General features: G+C 43.1%; 1 protein-coding gene and 1 pseudogene across 2 annotated transcripts in view; both read left to right on the top strand.

Moving 5' to 3' along the window:
• Positions 1–12839, top strand: part of Itgb6 (integrin subunit beta 6) — a 123608-nt gene that overhangs the window by 27808 nt on the left and 82961 nt on the right.
• LOC120102123 (U4 spliceosomal RNA) lies at positions 4937–5018 on the top strand (annotated as a pseudogene).

The raw sequence follows: 12839 nt of genomic DNA, 5'->3' as shown, positions 1-12839 counted from the left end.
ATTTAATCTAGCTTTTCTTCCAGTGCCTTTCATTTTTATTTATGACTGCCCATTGGGCCAGAAGCAGAATAGTCCAAACACTTCCGGGGACGCTGACTTTTCCGGGTATTTACCGGCAGCCGGGAGACAGCAGGAAGAAGGGTTTACAGATTCGCGTTACCAGACAATTTCCCAGCTCTCAGCTTTTTGAACTTGATTTCAATTAAATAAGTGTACAGGTGTTAATGAGACCAAATCTCTGAATCAAATGGGTGTGTGCGGGGTTGGGGGGTGGTATTCTCATAAAGCCAAATAAGATCCAAACCTAAAGCACTGACGTCATTATGTAGGCGGGCCTTCCAGACACCTAGGAGGGTGCCTGGAGAAGGCATAGACCTAAGGGGTCAGACAGGACTGGGTAGGTATGGAAGATGCTGGCACACTTAGTACCAGGCCACAAGGAGGTTTATACAGCATAGTGGGTCTTTTCAGCCACAGAGAGTAGTATCCATGCGTGATTTTTTTTTTCTTTTTTTTTTTTAATTTTTTTATTTCCGGAGCTGAGGACCAAACCTAGGGCCTTGCGCTTGCTAGGCAAGCGCTCTACCACTGAGCTAAATCCCCAGCCCCGATTTTTTTTTTTTAAAAGAAGTTCATTCAGCTTCATACTGGCTATTGGCGTTTACCAGCTTCTATACTAGTCAAGGTGATAGCAGTGGCTGTGCACTTGCTGTAAGCAAACCCCAAAATGGCTGCCGATTTAAGTACTGTATGTGCATGCTTCAAACCAGTCTCTCATCTCACCTTCCCGTATCATATCGATGGTTCCAGCCCCACTAGCTGATATGCAGCTTCTGACACACAAGGCCTCCTGACTGGCGACCCACATGCCCTCTCCTTCAGAGATGCTGCTTGCCTCTTATTGGGCTTCTCCATCTGAGTTAGCTCTTTGGAGAGAACCACTGACTATCTGAAGCAAATGGCTTCTCCTACAAAGCCAGGATCCCAAACTCCTACGAGGTTCCTGACCTCTTGCTCCGCGGTTGTCTCTAAAACCTAGGAGATTCCGAATGATACACACAAGCAGACAGAATTAGCCACACCTGTCATGCTGGAGTCCCACTGTCTATGGTGATTAATCTAGTCTGTCAACTTGACTGGACTGGGGAGTGCCCAGAAGAGTAGCAAAGCACACTTTTGAGCACATCTGTGGGACGTTTCCAAACTGAGGCTGGCTCTGAGTGCTGGTGTCATCACCTAATAGCCCGGTAGCCTGCCTCAGTGGACCAGAAAGGGAAGAAGAGTGGCTCTGCTGGTATAGACCTCCCTTGTCTCTGCTTCCGGGTCACCCTGATGAGCCGCTCTGCCATCATGGACGGAAACCTTTTGAAGTGGGAGCTGAAATAGAGCATGCCTCTTTTCTTCTCTAGTGATTGCCACAGGGATGGAAAAATCTGGCTAACACACACGCCTGATGAGAGAGCTGCAGAGATCCACCCCCTTAATCCCCCCCCCATTCTTGGCTACTAGGGGTTCTGCCTGGCTGCCTTTACCTCTTTCAGTGAGCAGAAGAGCTTGGAAGCTCTGTGGAGGAGAGTGCATGGGGGTGAGGCAGCTTTCCAAACATCCCACTGACAGGCTGGGAGGCAGTCAGTCCACTAGCTATGCCATGCCTAAACCAAGAGGTAGCTTTTAATCTACCTTGTCTGTCTGTCCTGTGACTCCAAGTTTAGACCCTTTCCTACTGAATAAAGAGGTGAAATCGAGCATTTTGCCTCACTCTGTTCCCTACACACTCAGCTTTCTCCATACTCTTTCTTTCCAGAACAAATGCGGGAAAAAAAAATGTTGTTCTTGTCACTGTTTGTTGAAAATCTCATGCTATATTCCAAACCAGCTTGAACTTCTGGCAATTCACCCGCCTCAGGGTAGGAACTATGGGCAAGAGCCACCATCCGTGACTAGAAAAGGCATTTCTGCTTTATTGCTCACAGGTCCCAAAAGATGCTCAATGGAACTGAGGGAGTGATGGAGGGAGTGGTCTAAAGAGACCACTGGCGTCTACTTGGTGCCTTTATGCAAATTAGATTCAGGGGTCCCTTCCTCAAAGTACCCAATGTAACAAACGTGTGAGAAAACTGTTATACTAAACAAACCTACAGGTCCAACAAGAGTCCTGTTTCCCCAAACGCCGGACTGAGTTTATACCTCCCTTCATCACTCGGGACATGAGGAGTCAGGAACCTCGGGCTTGCTCTATTGTGATATCCATCATTACCAGGAGCACAAATGAACAATCCGGCCCTTCCCACAGTTTTTACTCATCTGCAGATGACTGATCCTCTGGTTGCTCTCTGGATCTATGAATTTGGTGCAAGGGCAGTGTGAATGGTCTTATTACCCCAGCCCTGCCTCCTCTCACCCTCCAGGTGCACATCTAATTGTCCCTAGCCCAGAGCCAGCTGCAAGAAAAGGACTTGGCTCAGGGCAGGGGCAGGCCAAGCCATGCCAAGCCTGCTATTGACCAAAATTAACATTTTTCTCGTTGTCAGGTTCATACTACCTAGAACCTGGGAAGGAGACAGACTGAGACTGCCTCCTCCCATATTCCGCTAGGCAAGCAAGTAGCACAGGCTACAACATCAGACTTGGAAGAGATGCCCAGGTCTGGAAACCAGTGGCCAAGAGAACAGTGTGCTTGTATAGTTTCCTGTAACTTTTCAAACCTCGGGGGTCTCTCTTAACTTTGTGATTCAGAAAGTTCTGGTAGTATCGGCCAAACTCAACATCAAAAAGAATCAATAGTCAACTGCTTTGGTTACCCTACGGGGGATAGTTCTGTTTTGCTTTCTCAATCCATCAGCCATGTTAAATTTCAACTATTCTCATGCTAACAGTAAGAAAACCTATGAGGCAGAGAAATCAAGTAATCAATACATGACAGGCCCTGGGTTTATTGAATGCCTACTATGTGACTGGAATGGTGTTAGTTCTCAATAGGAAGAAATTGAAATATAATTGTGTTAAACTATACATGTCACGACTTCAAAAGAGTCCACAGTAAATCCCAAACAAGCAATATATTCGGGGCTCTGGGGTTCATATAGGACGGGTGTTAGGACCTCAGGGTACAGTAAAGAGATTGGATCTTGAATTGGGCAGTTAAGAATGTACAGTGTTTGTAAGATCAAAGTACCTCTGTGGAGATATGCAGATATTTCCAGTCAAGGAAAGGACGTGCAGAGGGATTGGTTTAAAAAAAAAAATGGGTTGTTGGGAAATAGGATAGAAATGTGTAATCAGGAGACCGTTTTCTGGGATAGCCTTCACAGTAAGTCAGTAAAGCTCTGGGAGGCTCTGAAGAACACTAGGTTAAGGCTGTTAGGTTTTATATTTTGTTCTGTAGGTTGTAAGGTGTCATCACAAATTGAACGTCCACCCGTAAGAACATTACAGGAGCCAGCTGTGTATGTGTGAGTTCAAGAACAAGGCTGGGGTGGGGGGTGGTAAGACCACTTGGGCTCCTTGAAATGGATTAAAGATACTTAAGTCACCTACACGTGAATGGGGATCATGACACTGATAGGCCACTTTGGTTGGGGTGATGGAAAGCATTTCATTAGTAGAAGATTTGTAACTGCCATTTGAGGAGGGTGGGGGGTGTTGAAAACAAGGAATTACAAATATTATTAGTTGCTTGCTCAAAGTCACCCTGTTTTCGTTTCCTGAAACAGGTTTGTAAGATAAGGGTATGAAATGTGTGTATCCAGGGACAAAATGGGAGGGGAGATTCTGTCTCAGAGAGTTAGAAAGTTTTCCATTTGCTGGTGCCCCACCCCATGATGTGGTCTTGATATTCTTTTAAAATGTCATACTTCTAACGTGTGTGTGTGTGTGTGTGTGTGTGTGTGTGTGTGTGTGTGTGTGTGTAATTTTGTCCATTTCTTTTAGCAACACATCCATTATTCAATGAGCAGAGACGGGAGGCTAAATCAACTGATTTCCAACTTTGTGATTTTGTTTTCTTCTCATAAAGAGAAACTCTATTTGTCCCATCTAATCATTTAAAGAAAAACAGCAGTAACCACAAATGAAACAGATTTATTCAACGGAATAGTCTTTTTCCTGAACTTTGATGAATAAAAATGGTATTGTTCCCAAAGGGAGGGGTGGGCAGCCTGGCCAGAGTTGTATACAATTCATTTAAGATGTTAACTCACCAGCTGGTGTGTGGATATTCAAGTGTGACTCACTATCAGTAATCAGTGGGTCACACTGGAATGAAGATATGAAAGTCAAATGAAAAAAAAATGAGCCCTTTTTTCATTAAGAAGCTTCGATCTTCTTCCTTCCTTCCTTTCTTCCTTCCTTTTCCCTCCTCCACCTTCTTTTTTGTATTTTCAAGACTGGGTTTCTCTGTGTAGCTCTGACTGTCCTGGAACTCACTTTGTAGCCCAGGCTGTCATGGAACTCACAGAGATTCACCTGCCTCTGCCTCCAAGCGCTAGTATTAAAGGTGTGTGTGCCCAGCCAGCTAGAGGTTTCTATTCTCAATTTCAAAATTTTTGTCAGGACATATTTCTGCAACTTTTCAAACCTCTGAGTCTCTTTTAACTTTGCGATTCAGAAAGTTCTGGTAGTATCGGTCAAACTAAATATCAAAGAGAGTCAAAAGTAAACTGCTTTTGGTTACCCTATACGGAATTCAACAATTCAAGTATGTTAAGTAGGGAACTGTAATACAAAACAAAACAAAAAAAAAAAAAACAAAAACCCTCATGCATGCGCACATGTTCAAATGTGAAGAGGCACTTCCTTGTTTCTTGTATACTTTTCTTTAGAAACACTAGACCCTAGTGGATGTGCAATAAAAGTGAACTGTGCCTGGAACTCACAGCCTCAAGAGTTAAGGAATTTACTTATGCTAAAAAAAAATGTTTTAAAGAAGTTGACTACGAGCTTTGCGCAGTGGCAGTATCGTAGCCAATGAGGTTTATCCGAGGCGCGATTATTGCTAATTGAAAACTTTTCCCAAAGAAGTTGACTACACCTTTCTAAATATGAAACACTACCAACACCACATTATACCAAATACTCTGTCCTACTCTGAAACCCCCCTCCAAAAAAAGGGGTCTTCAGTTTGCATAACTGCTATCCTTCCCTAGACCCCATTAACAATCTAATGAAAATGAAACGTCTCTAAATTCTAAAATAAAAATATATATCATAATTAAAAACCAACAAGATGGAACACAGTTATGAAAATAAAAAAGCAAACGTTCATTTCTGCAACACATGTACCTCTTTAGTAGCACTGTAGATAACAGGGTCAATGTCAGCCTAAAGGTCCACTGTGACTTGACAGGATGCTACATGTGGACAACAAATGAAGGGCAAATACCTTGGACTTCTCTTGGTGCCAGCTGCAGGAGCTACTGTTTTTACAGCAGTTTGCTGCCACAGTAGAAAAAAAAAGTTTAGTTAGTTTCAAAGTAGGATGGTTGAAAATGAAGATACAAAATCATAGACCCAGTAAGTTCTGTCAGTAGCTGGCCATCAGATATGTTAAAATGTTTCCAGGCAAAATATAAGCTGTCAATGATTACTGGAGACTATACAAGCAAACATCTACTCAGGCTGAGAGCCCTTCTTCAGCACATTCATTGCCCTTTGAGCCTGCTTGATATTGCACATTGCCTGCTGTCTAGGTGCCTTATGGGAGTGAATGTTTAATGCATGTCTGCTCAAGAGAGGAAGAAATGGAGAGGCAACGGTGAGAACTTCATGAAGTTCTCTGCTTGCCCTGACATTCTAAGATTCTGACAAATGCAGAAGGAATTCGCCCTGGCCAGCTCAGAGTCCTGAGGCTGCCAGGAAAAGACCACAGAGACAGCAGAGGCAGTGGGTGGAGTAACAGCTCAGTGCAGTGTGGTGGAGACCAGCCTGTCCCTTAGTACCAAGCTGGAATTCTGCCTCTCAGATAAAGATCCTGAACACAAACCGGAAGTGCTGCAACCAGTGACCTCAGAGGCTGTCCCGAGGGCAGGGAGCAGCTGAGCTGGCCAGCTGTTTTCTGCAGGACGGAAATGCAAGGCAGGAAAAGCATTCATCCTGTTTCCTGGCTTGATGAACGGAACCCTTGTAAGCTTCAAAAGCTTGTCTTTTTGGACAAATGTCCTTAGGGAAAAGTCTTGATGTTGATGGAGAGTATTCTCTACCCTGCTCTATCACACACACACACACACACACACACACACACACACACACACACACCCGAGAGAGAGAGAGAGAGAGAGAGAGAGACAGAGAGACAGAGAGACAGAGAGAGACAGAGAGAGACAGAGAGAGACAGAGAGAGACAGAGAGAGACAGAGGAGAGAGAGAGAGAGAGAGAGGAGACAGACAGACACACACACATTCTCACACATACACAACCCACAGAGAGAGAGAGAGAGAGAGAGAGAGAGAGAGAGAGACCAGAGCTAGAATGGCCCTATAAAATTCCTGGAAGAACTGAAAAAATAGACAACCAGACTAATGTTAATACGATAAGGTAGACATACTAACTAGTATGGTAGACATACTAACTAGTCATGGATGTGTGGGATGATTTTATTTGGGATAATTCACCCAACCTAACACCTGTATATTGAGCGAACTTGTATAATAATAATAATAATAATAATAATAATAATAATAATAATAAAAACTCAAAACAGTCCTTCTATGCAGGTCTCTTATATAATCTTGTCTCATTTACTCCTCCTAACAAGCCAATGTGATTTACTAATCTCTGTAATGGGTCGAGTAGTGGTTGTATCTAGAGGCTATGTCTAACTTCCCGATGTCTGTGAATGGAGTCTTATTTGGAAAACGGTCTTTTAGATGTAAACCAGGAAAAGATAGAACTAAGGGTCCCCTTGAGAGGACAGCATCCTGGATCTTTTAGAGGGTCAGCACTTCAGTGGCCAGGAGTCCATGTAGGAGGGAGATACAGAGAAGGAAAACCCATGTGAAGGAGGCATCTGAGAGACACATCTACAAGTTCAGGGAGCCAAGGATTGTTGGGGGTCATTTGGAGATAGGGGAGAGGCCCAGGGCCCACTCAGAGCCTCCAGAAGGAGAATCAATTTCTGTTTTGTAAGCCTCCTGTGATGACCAGAAGCTCTTCAAGGCCCAAGAACCAGAGGCCTACTGTTCCTCTGTTGCAAACTGCTTATATAAATGGGTTTTCTACTTCAGTGAAGCCACCAGATCAGTTGTGCACATCACTCTGCTAACCTGCCTGCCAGAACTGCCAGAAAACCACGTGCTTCAACCTGAAATAGCACCATTAAGGTGACGATACGTCAACACAAAGGTTAGCCGTATGCTTAGGCTGCTTTAATTTGAGGCCAGCATCCCCAGTAAGTAGCTAGGAAGCCTTGGTGAACTATTTACCCTCCACATGTGCCTCACTTATTCTTCAATGAAATGGAGAGAATCCACAAAAGGACCTAAAAGCATGACAGCAAGGATTCGTAGACAGAAAGGGGTAAGATAAAAACGAGGAAATCTGAACGAAGTATGGCTGTCAGAGAACCAATGTAACTGGCCTTAGTTGCTTAGTTGTAAAAACTGTACAAACCAGAAGAAGTTAATAATAAAGGGAAATAGGGAACGTGGAAGTGGGTTTTGTCAGAAATCCATATATGAAGTCACTGAACTAAAAACATTATACCAGGTATCTCTAAGTAGGGAAATGTGTGTCAGCCTAGAGTATGATAAAGATTTAGAAGGTGCCAGGCACACAATAAGACATGTCTTAAGACAGACTGTTGATTTTTAAAAATAAGATGGCCCTATATTTGTGAAGTAAATTACCTGAAGATATTGCTTTAACTATAATTTTGTCTCATTCCAAAGATAAGTAAAACTAAATCAAATACCTCTTGGTGTGATTCTTGGATATCAGATATTTTCAAGTGGATGTCAACCATCCTACTATTTGCATATTGTTCAAAGGATTCAGATCTAGTTTGCCCTTTGTCTGAGAAAAATAAATTTTTTAAGAAAAGGAAAACTGCAAGCCACAAATCTACCCTTGAACATGATCTGTCTGCTTCTTTACATCGATCTGTTACTGAATTCAATTAAACACACACACACACACATACATTTTATCTCAGATTTTACTTAGAAAACCAAATAAGCCGTGGTGATCCTTTCTTAACTGCTTTGAAGTCCAATAAGGTAGACAGACAACACAGACCTTATATATTCCTTCGATTCCCACGGCAATGAGAGGATCTTTGATAAAACCACGTCAATGTAGGAACATGCCAAGATGAGACTGAATTGATGACAACCTTTAAAATCCAAGCAGCGATCGGTCACTGTAAGAAGTGAAGGTGCTCTTAAGAGAGTTGGTATGATGAGAGGAGAGACCCAGAACAAGAGTGTTCCTGCCTTGTGTGGCCAAGGCCACCCACAGTACGGGATTCAGACAGCTCGATGAGAACAAATATGAAATATATTCCAGTATCCTCACCTGGCAGGAGGGATCCTACTCCAAGAAGGGAAGGTGGTACCCTTCAGAGAAGTACTCTACTGGACCCTTTGCAAACCAGATAGGTAGGTGGACGGAAATGAGAACTTAGGGATGTGCCCGAAAGGGTCAGGCTAAATGCTGACACAGCAAAAACTGGGGTCCTCTGTTCAGAGAAGGGGAAAAAAATCGATGGAAAATAATGATAGTTTGGGGCCTGTTTCACAGGGGAATCCAACTGGGTCATTCACACTGAAAATGTAGTGTTGGGCCTTTTTAAACAGAGGCTATATCTGCACTATCCCTAAAATAGACTTGCCCTCTGAACTTCTCTCAGAGAACCTTTCCCTCCAGGAAGCCTGTCAGGGGAGTCTTTGAGGAGACGATGCATTCAGAAGACAGGAGCAAAGCTTCCTTATGAAATCTGACAGCTGTGCGGCAACTTCTATTGGATTCTGGGTTGCCTTGACAGTAGGCTCAGTAAGGTCCCAATGATCTCAGACATGGGCCCCCTCTTCCAGCAAAGCTGAGATTATATTAGGTGAAAGGGATTCAGGGATGTCAAAAACCACGTGCTTTCCCCGGGAAAGCAGGTTCCTATTTAACTGTTAAACAAAGATTAACAATTTTCTTCCCTGTGGAGCGTTTTGGAGTGTTTACTAGATTAATGGGTACCATGACTTTCTGATGAGGGGATTTAATAGGCTATATTAAATAAACTATGGCACAGTTCATTATGAGGGTGAGGATTAGCAGCTTTCTTTAGAACACAGTTTGGGAGACCGGGTACTTCTGTCAACGGCATTCATAAAATAAATCATCGTGCCAGTTTAAAATCCCGTCCTCCTCATCTTTGGTTGCATAAAGTTTAGACCCTAAATCACTTCAAGACCAGCTGATGCTGTGCAAAAGATGTCCAACAATCTGCCGACGCCGGAGCTGGCAAAAGGGCTGGCCACTGTGTTCCTCGTGTTACTGAGTCTATGGACACCTAAGATTTATGATATTTCAATACATGGAAGTACGTGGCTCTCACCCACTATTATGCACACACACCTTCCGGAATATTCACAGTGAGAACAATTTTCTTCTCTCAGAAAGCTTTTTTTTTTTTGCCCTAACTTTAAATTTTTTAATGAACTTGTTGGTACAAAACTATTGTTACTGGGTATGCCGGTGCACACCTGTAATCTCAGCATCAGCTAAGGCAGAAGGATCTAGAGTTCAGAGCCAGCCTGGGATACACAATAAGGCTTAGCTAAAAAAAAAAAAAAAAAAAAAAAAAATCACATTCTCCCTTTCCTTACTTTAATGTTGAATTCCTATCGAGCCTTCGGTTGATTTACGCCTGGGTTCAACAGCTGTCTTGGTGAAGGTGCTGAGAAGGGGACTTTAGATTAGGATAGAGAACAAGAGGCATTCCATGCAAAGCAGCCATTAGACAAGAGAGATTGCAGTACATAAAGGTGCTCCCTCAAAACCTCCCATAATGGTCAGTGCTGGCACACACCTTTAATCCAGTACTCCAGAGGCAGGTGGATGTCTGAGCTCAAGGCCACATTGGTCTACAGAGTTGAGTTCCAGGTCAGTCAGGGATACATGGAGAAACCCTGTCTCAAAAAAAAGTTTTTTTGTCATGTCACAATTATATAAATTGTCTTTAAGGAGAGAAGAAGTTTGACTTTCTTCCACCTTAAACTCAGTTTAGCATAAGCTTACCAACCTCACCTGCCTCATACTGGCTTAATGAAGAATCATACACATTTATATAACCTTTAGCCTACATACTAAATAGATTGACATATTGAGTAAACGGGGAGACTATTTTTCTATCAAAACTAATCCCTACTAGTCTACCAGCACAGCCATGGAAGATCCTGAGGCCAATGGGATTTTTCAAATTTTCTTTTATTCTTCAGGTGCTCGGAAAGTTCCAGAACTGAAGACACTAGCTAATCTGACTTTTACTGGGCTGAAGGAACATTTACACAGCATGTGAGCAGTCTGGCTATAGAGCTCTTGCCTGCTGTACCTAGACTCTTCTGGCTCTACCTTGCAATCCCCTTCGCAATGCTCATGGCTCCCCAAGTCACTAGACTATATCAGACCTCACTCTGACTTTGATGATGGATGGGTACAATGTCATTTCTCTCTGACCTTGAAAACGCTGATGGAGATGGTGAGGTCATCTGGTGGGCCCTTCATACTGTTCCAGCAATTCTTGCTCACTTCATTTCTCTTCCAGCCACAAGCAATCATCTATACATCTGGTCAACCTTGGGTATAGATACAGAATGCAAGCACTCCTCACTAGTTTCTTTACTTCCACTGCAGTCCAAGCCAAGCACTCATCACCTCTGGCTTCCACTGTTGAAACAGCCTCCAGTGAGCTTCCTGGCTTCCATCCATGCTAACTCTACCTACAGTCTGCAGTCTACTCAGAGTGATCTCTTCAAAACACATCCTAAACTTCCCTAAAAGCTGCCCTTTTCATGCAAAATATAAATGTAGTTTCCTGGCTGTGGCTCTTGGGCTCTTGGCTCCCTGTGGCCTGTCTCCTGCTATAGACTTATCCACAGAAAACACCCCAGCCTTTCTTCTCTTCTCCCAACAGCCTAGTCACGGTCTTCCCATGGCAGCCACGTACCTCTTTCTTCCCTCTAAGCTCTGTCTAAATTATACCCAGAAGAGATTCTTCTCTGGTCTTCCACAAGAACTCTGATTAACTCATTGCTGTTTCTTAGCTTTTGCCTCCCACCTCTTGTTATCTTTGTGTATATTTTGTCTCTCACACTATAAACTCCGAGTGGCAGGTGCTTTGTCAGTTTTAATTTGCACTGTATTCCCAGGACAGTTCTCTGTGTGGGTTGTAATCTCAATGGTTAGCTAATTAATTAAAGGAAGAAGAAATAAATGAGAATCTATTTTTTTGAACTCGCAATGATGCTTGGTCTATTAATTTCAATAATAATAGACAGTCTGGATATATATATATTATATATATTGAAAAATATATAGTTTTGAAATATAATATGGTCTTGAAATATATATATATAGTTTTGAAATATATATAGTTTTGAGAAATGTATATAGTTTAAAATTGAGGAATCCTGACTCTCGGTTGGATTTATCAATTGGAATAAAAAGGTTTGGAATGCCTATCATGCTTGCAAGCTGAGAATAAACCAGGTTCACAGTGTTTATTTATTGACATGAACTTCTTGCCATAGCAAACCATTTGCTTGGATCATAGGTAGAAAAAATATGGAGGTGTGGTGGAACTAGGGGAAAGCACATGATGGGTCTCCTCAGAGGGCAGTCAAAATAAACTTCTACTCGGTGGTATTTTCTTTTCTCTCTCTCTTTCTTTCTTTCTTTCTTTCTTTCTTTCTTTCTTTCTTCCTTTCTTTCTTTTTTATCTCATCTTGAATTTATTTCACAAGCAAAAATCCAGAAAGAGCTTAGTCTTCAAAGTAATCTCTGATTTCTGAGGCAGAAGGCTGCCTAAGTCTCGGATGCTCAGCTAGCTCAGAGGAGGATTCCCTGAGTGCCTGCTGGGCTCCAGAGTGGGCAGGTGGCAGGCAAGCACCAGGCCTGAGTTCTTAGACATCTCCCAGCCCAGAAGGTACCAGGCTGCACTCAGTGCCTGGCTGCCTACCAGTGGCTGCAGCTTCCCCTAAGAGGCCATCATGGTTTGTTTCATTTTGTTCAAGTGGTTTGAACTAAACTTCACACAGAGAAGGGATAGAAAGAATCTCGCAGTCCAGGACAGCAGCCTTGACTCATTTTCAGCAGTGTAAATGACCCTCAAGATGCAGAAAGCAAAGGACAGATGGATGCAGAGTAGGCCAGAGTAGAACAAGAAACCTAATGACACAGAGGCACATTTAAAGCCTCCCTTCTTGTTGACATCTCTTTTGTGATACTCTTATGATTTCATAATCGTCTCTTATCTGCACAGAGATGCTGAGCTCTGCGGGGAGCGGGGGGAAGTGGCCTATGTTCAAGGCTCTGCCCCAAGAGTAGCAGAGGCATTTGGATAGCTTCCCTGGGTCTCACTCTCTTTATCCAGTAAATGGGTATAAAATCGCCTGTATGGGATTTTTCTTTTGGGGTATGAATGAAATGAAGCAAACAAATGAACAGTGTAGTCGTGTCTGGTACTTGGTAAGCATTCAGTAACACCGGCTTCAGTAGGCACAGACCCTGAGTGAAGCAGATGGGGATTACCATGACGTGGATGGAGTCTAAGCTCAGCCTGCCAGTTCCCATAGGCTCCTGGAGTTACTGGGAACTAGAAGTGGCTCCAGATGAGAAGGGAACAGATTCTAGG

This window comes from Rattus norvegicus, chromosome 3 (assembly GCF_021556685.1).
Source record: "Rattus norvegicus strain SHRSP/BbbUtx chromosome 3, alternate assembly SHRSP_T2T, whole genome shotgun sequence".
NCBI classification, from domain to species: domain Eukaryota; kingdom Metazoa; phylum Chordata; class Mammalia; order Rodentia; family Muridae; genus Rattus; species Rattus norvegicus.
This window is presented reverse-complemented; position numbering and strand designations above follow the sequence as displayed.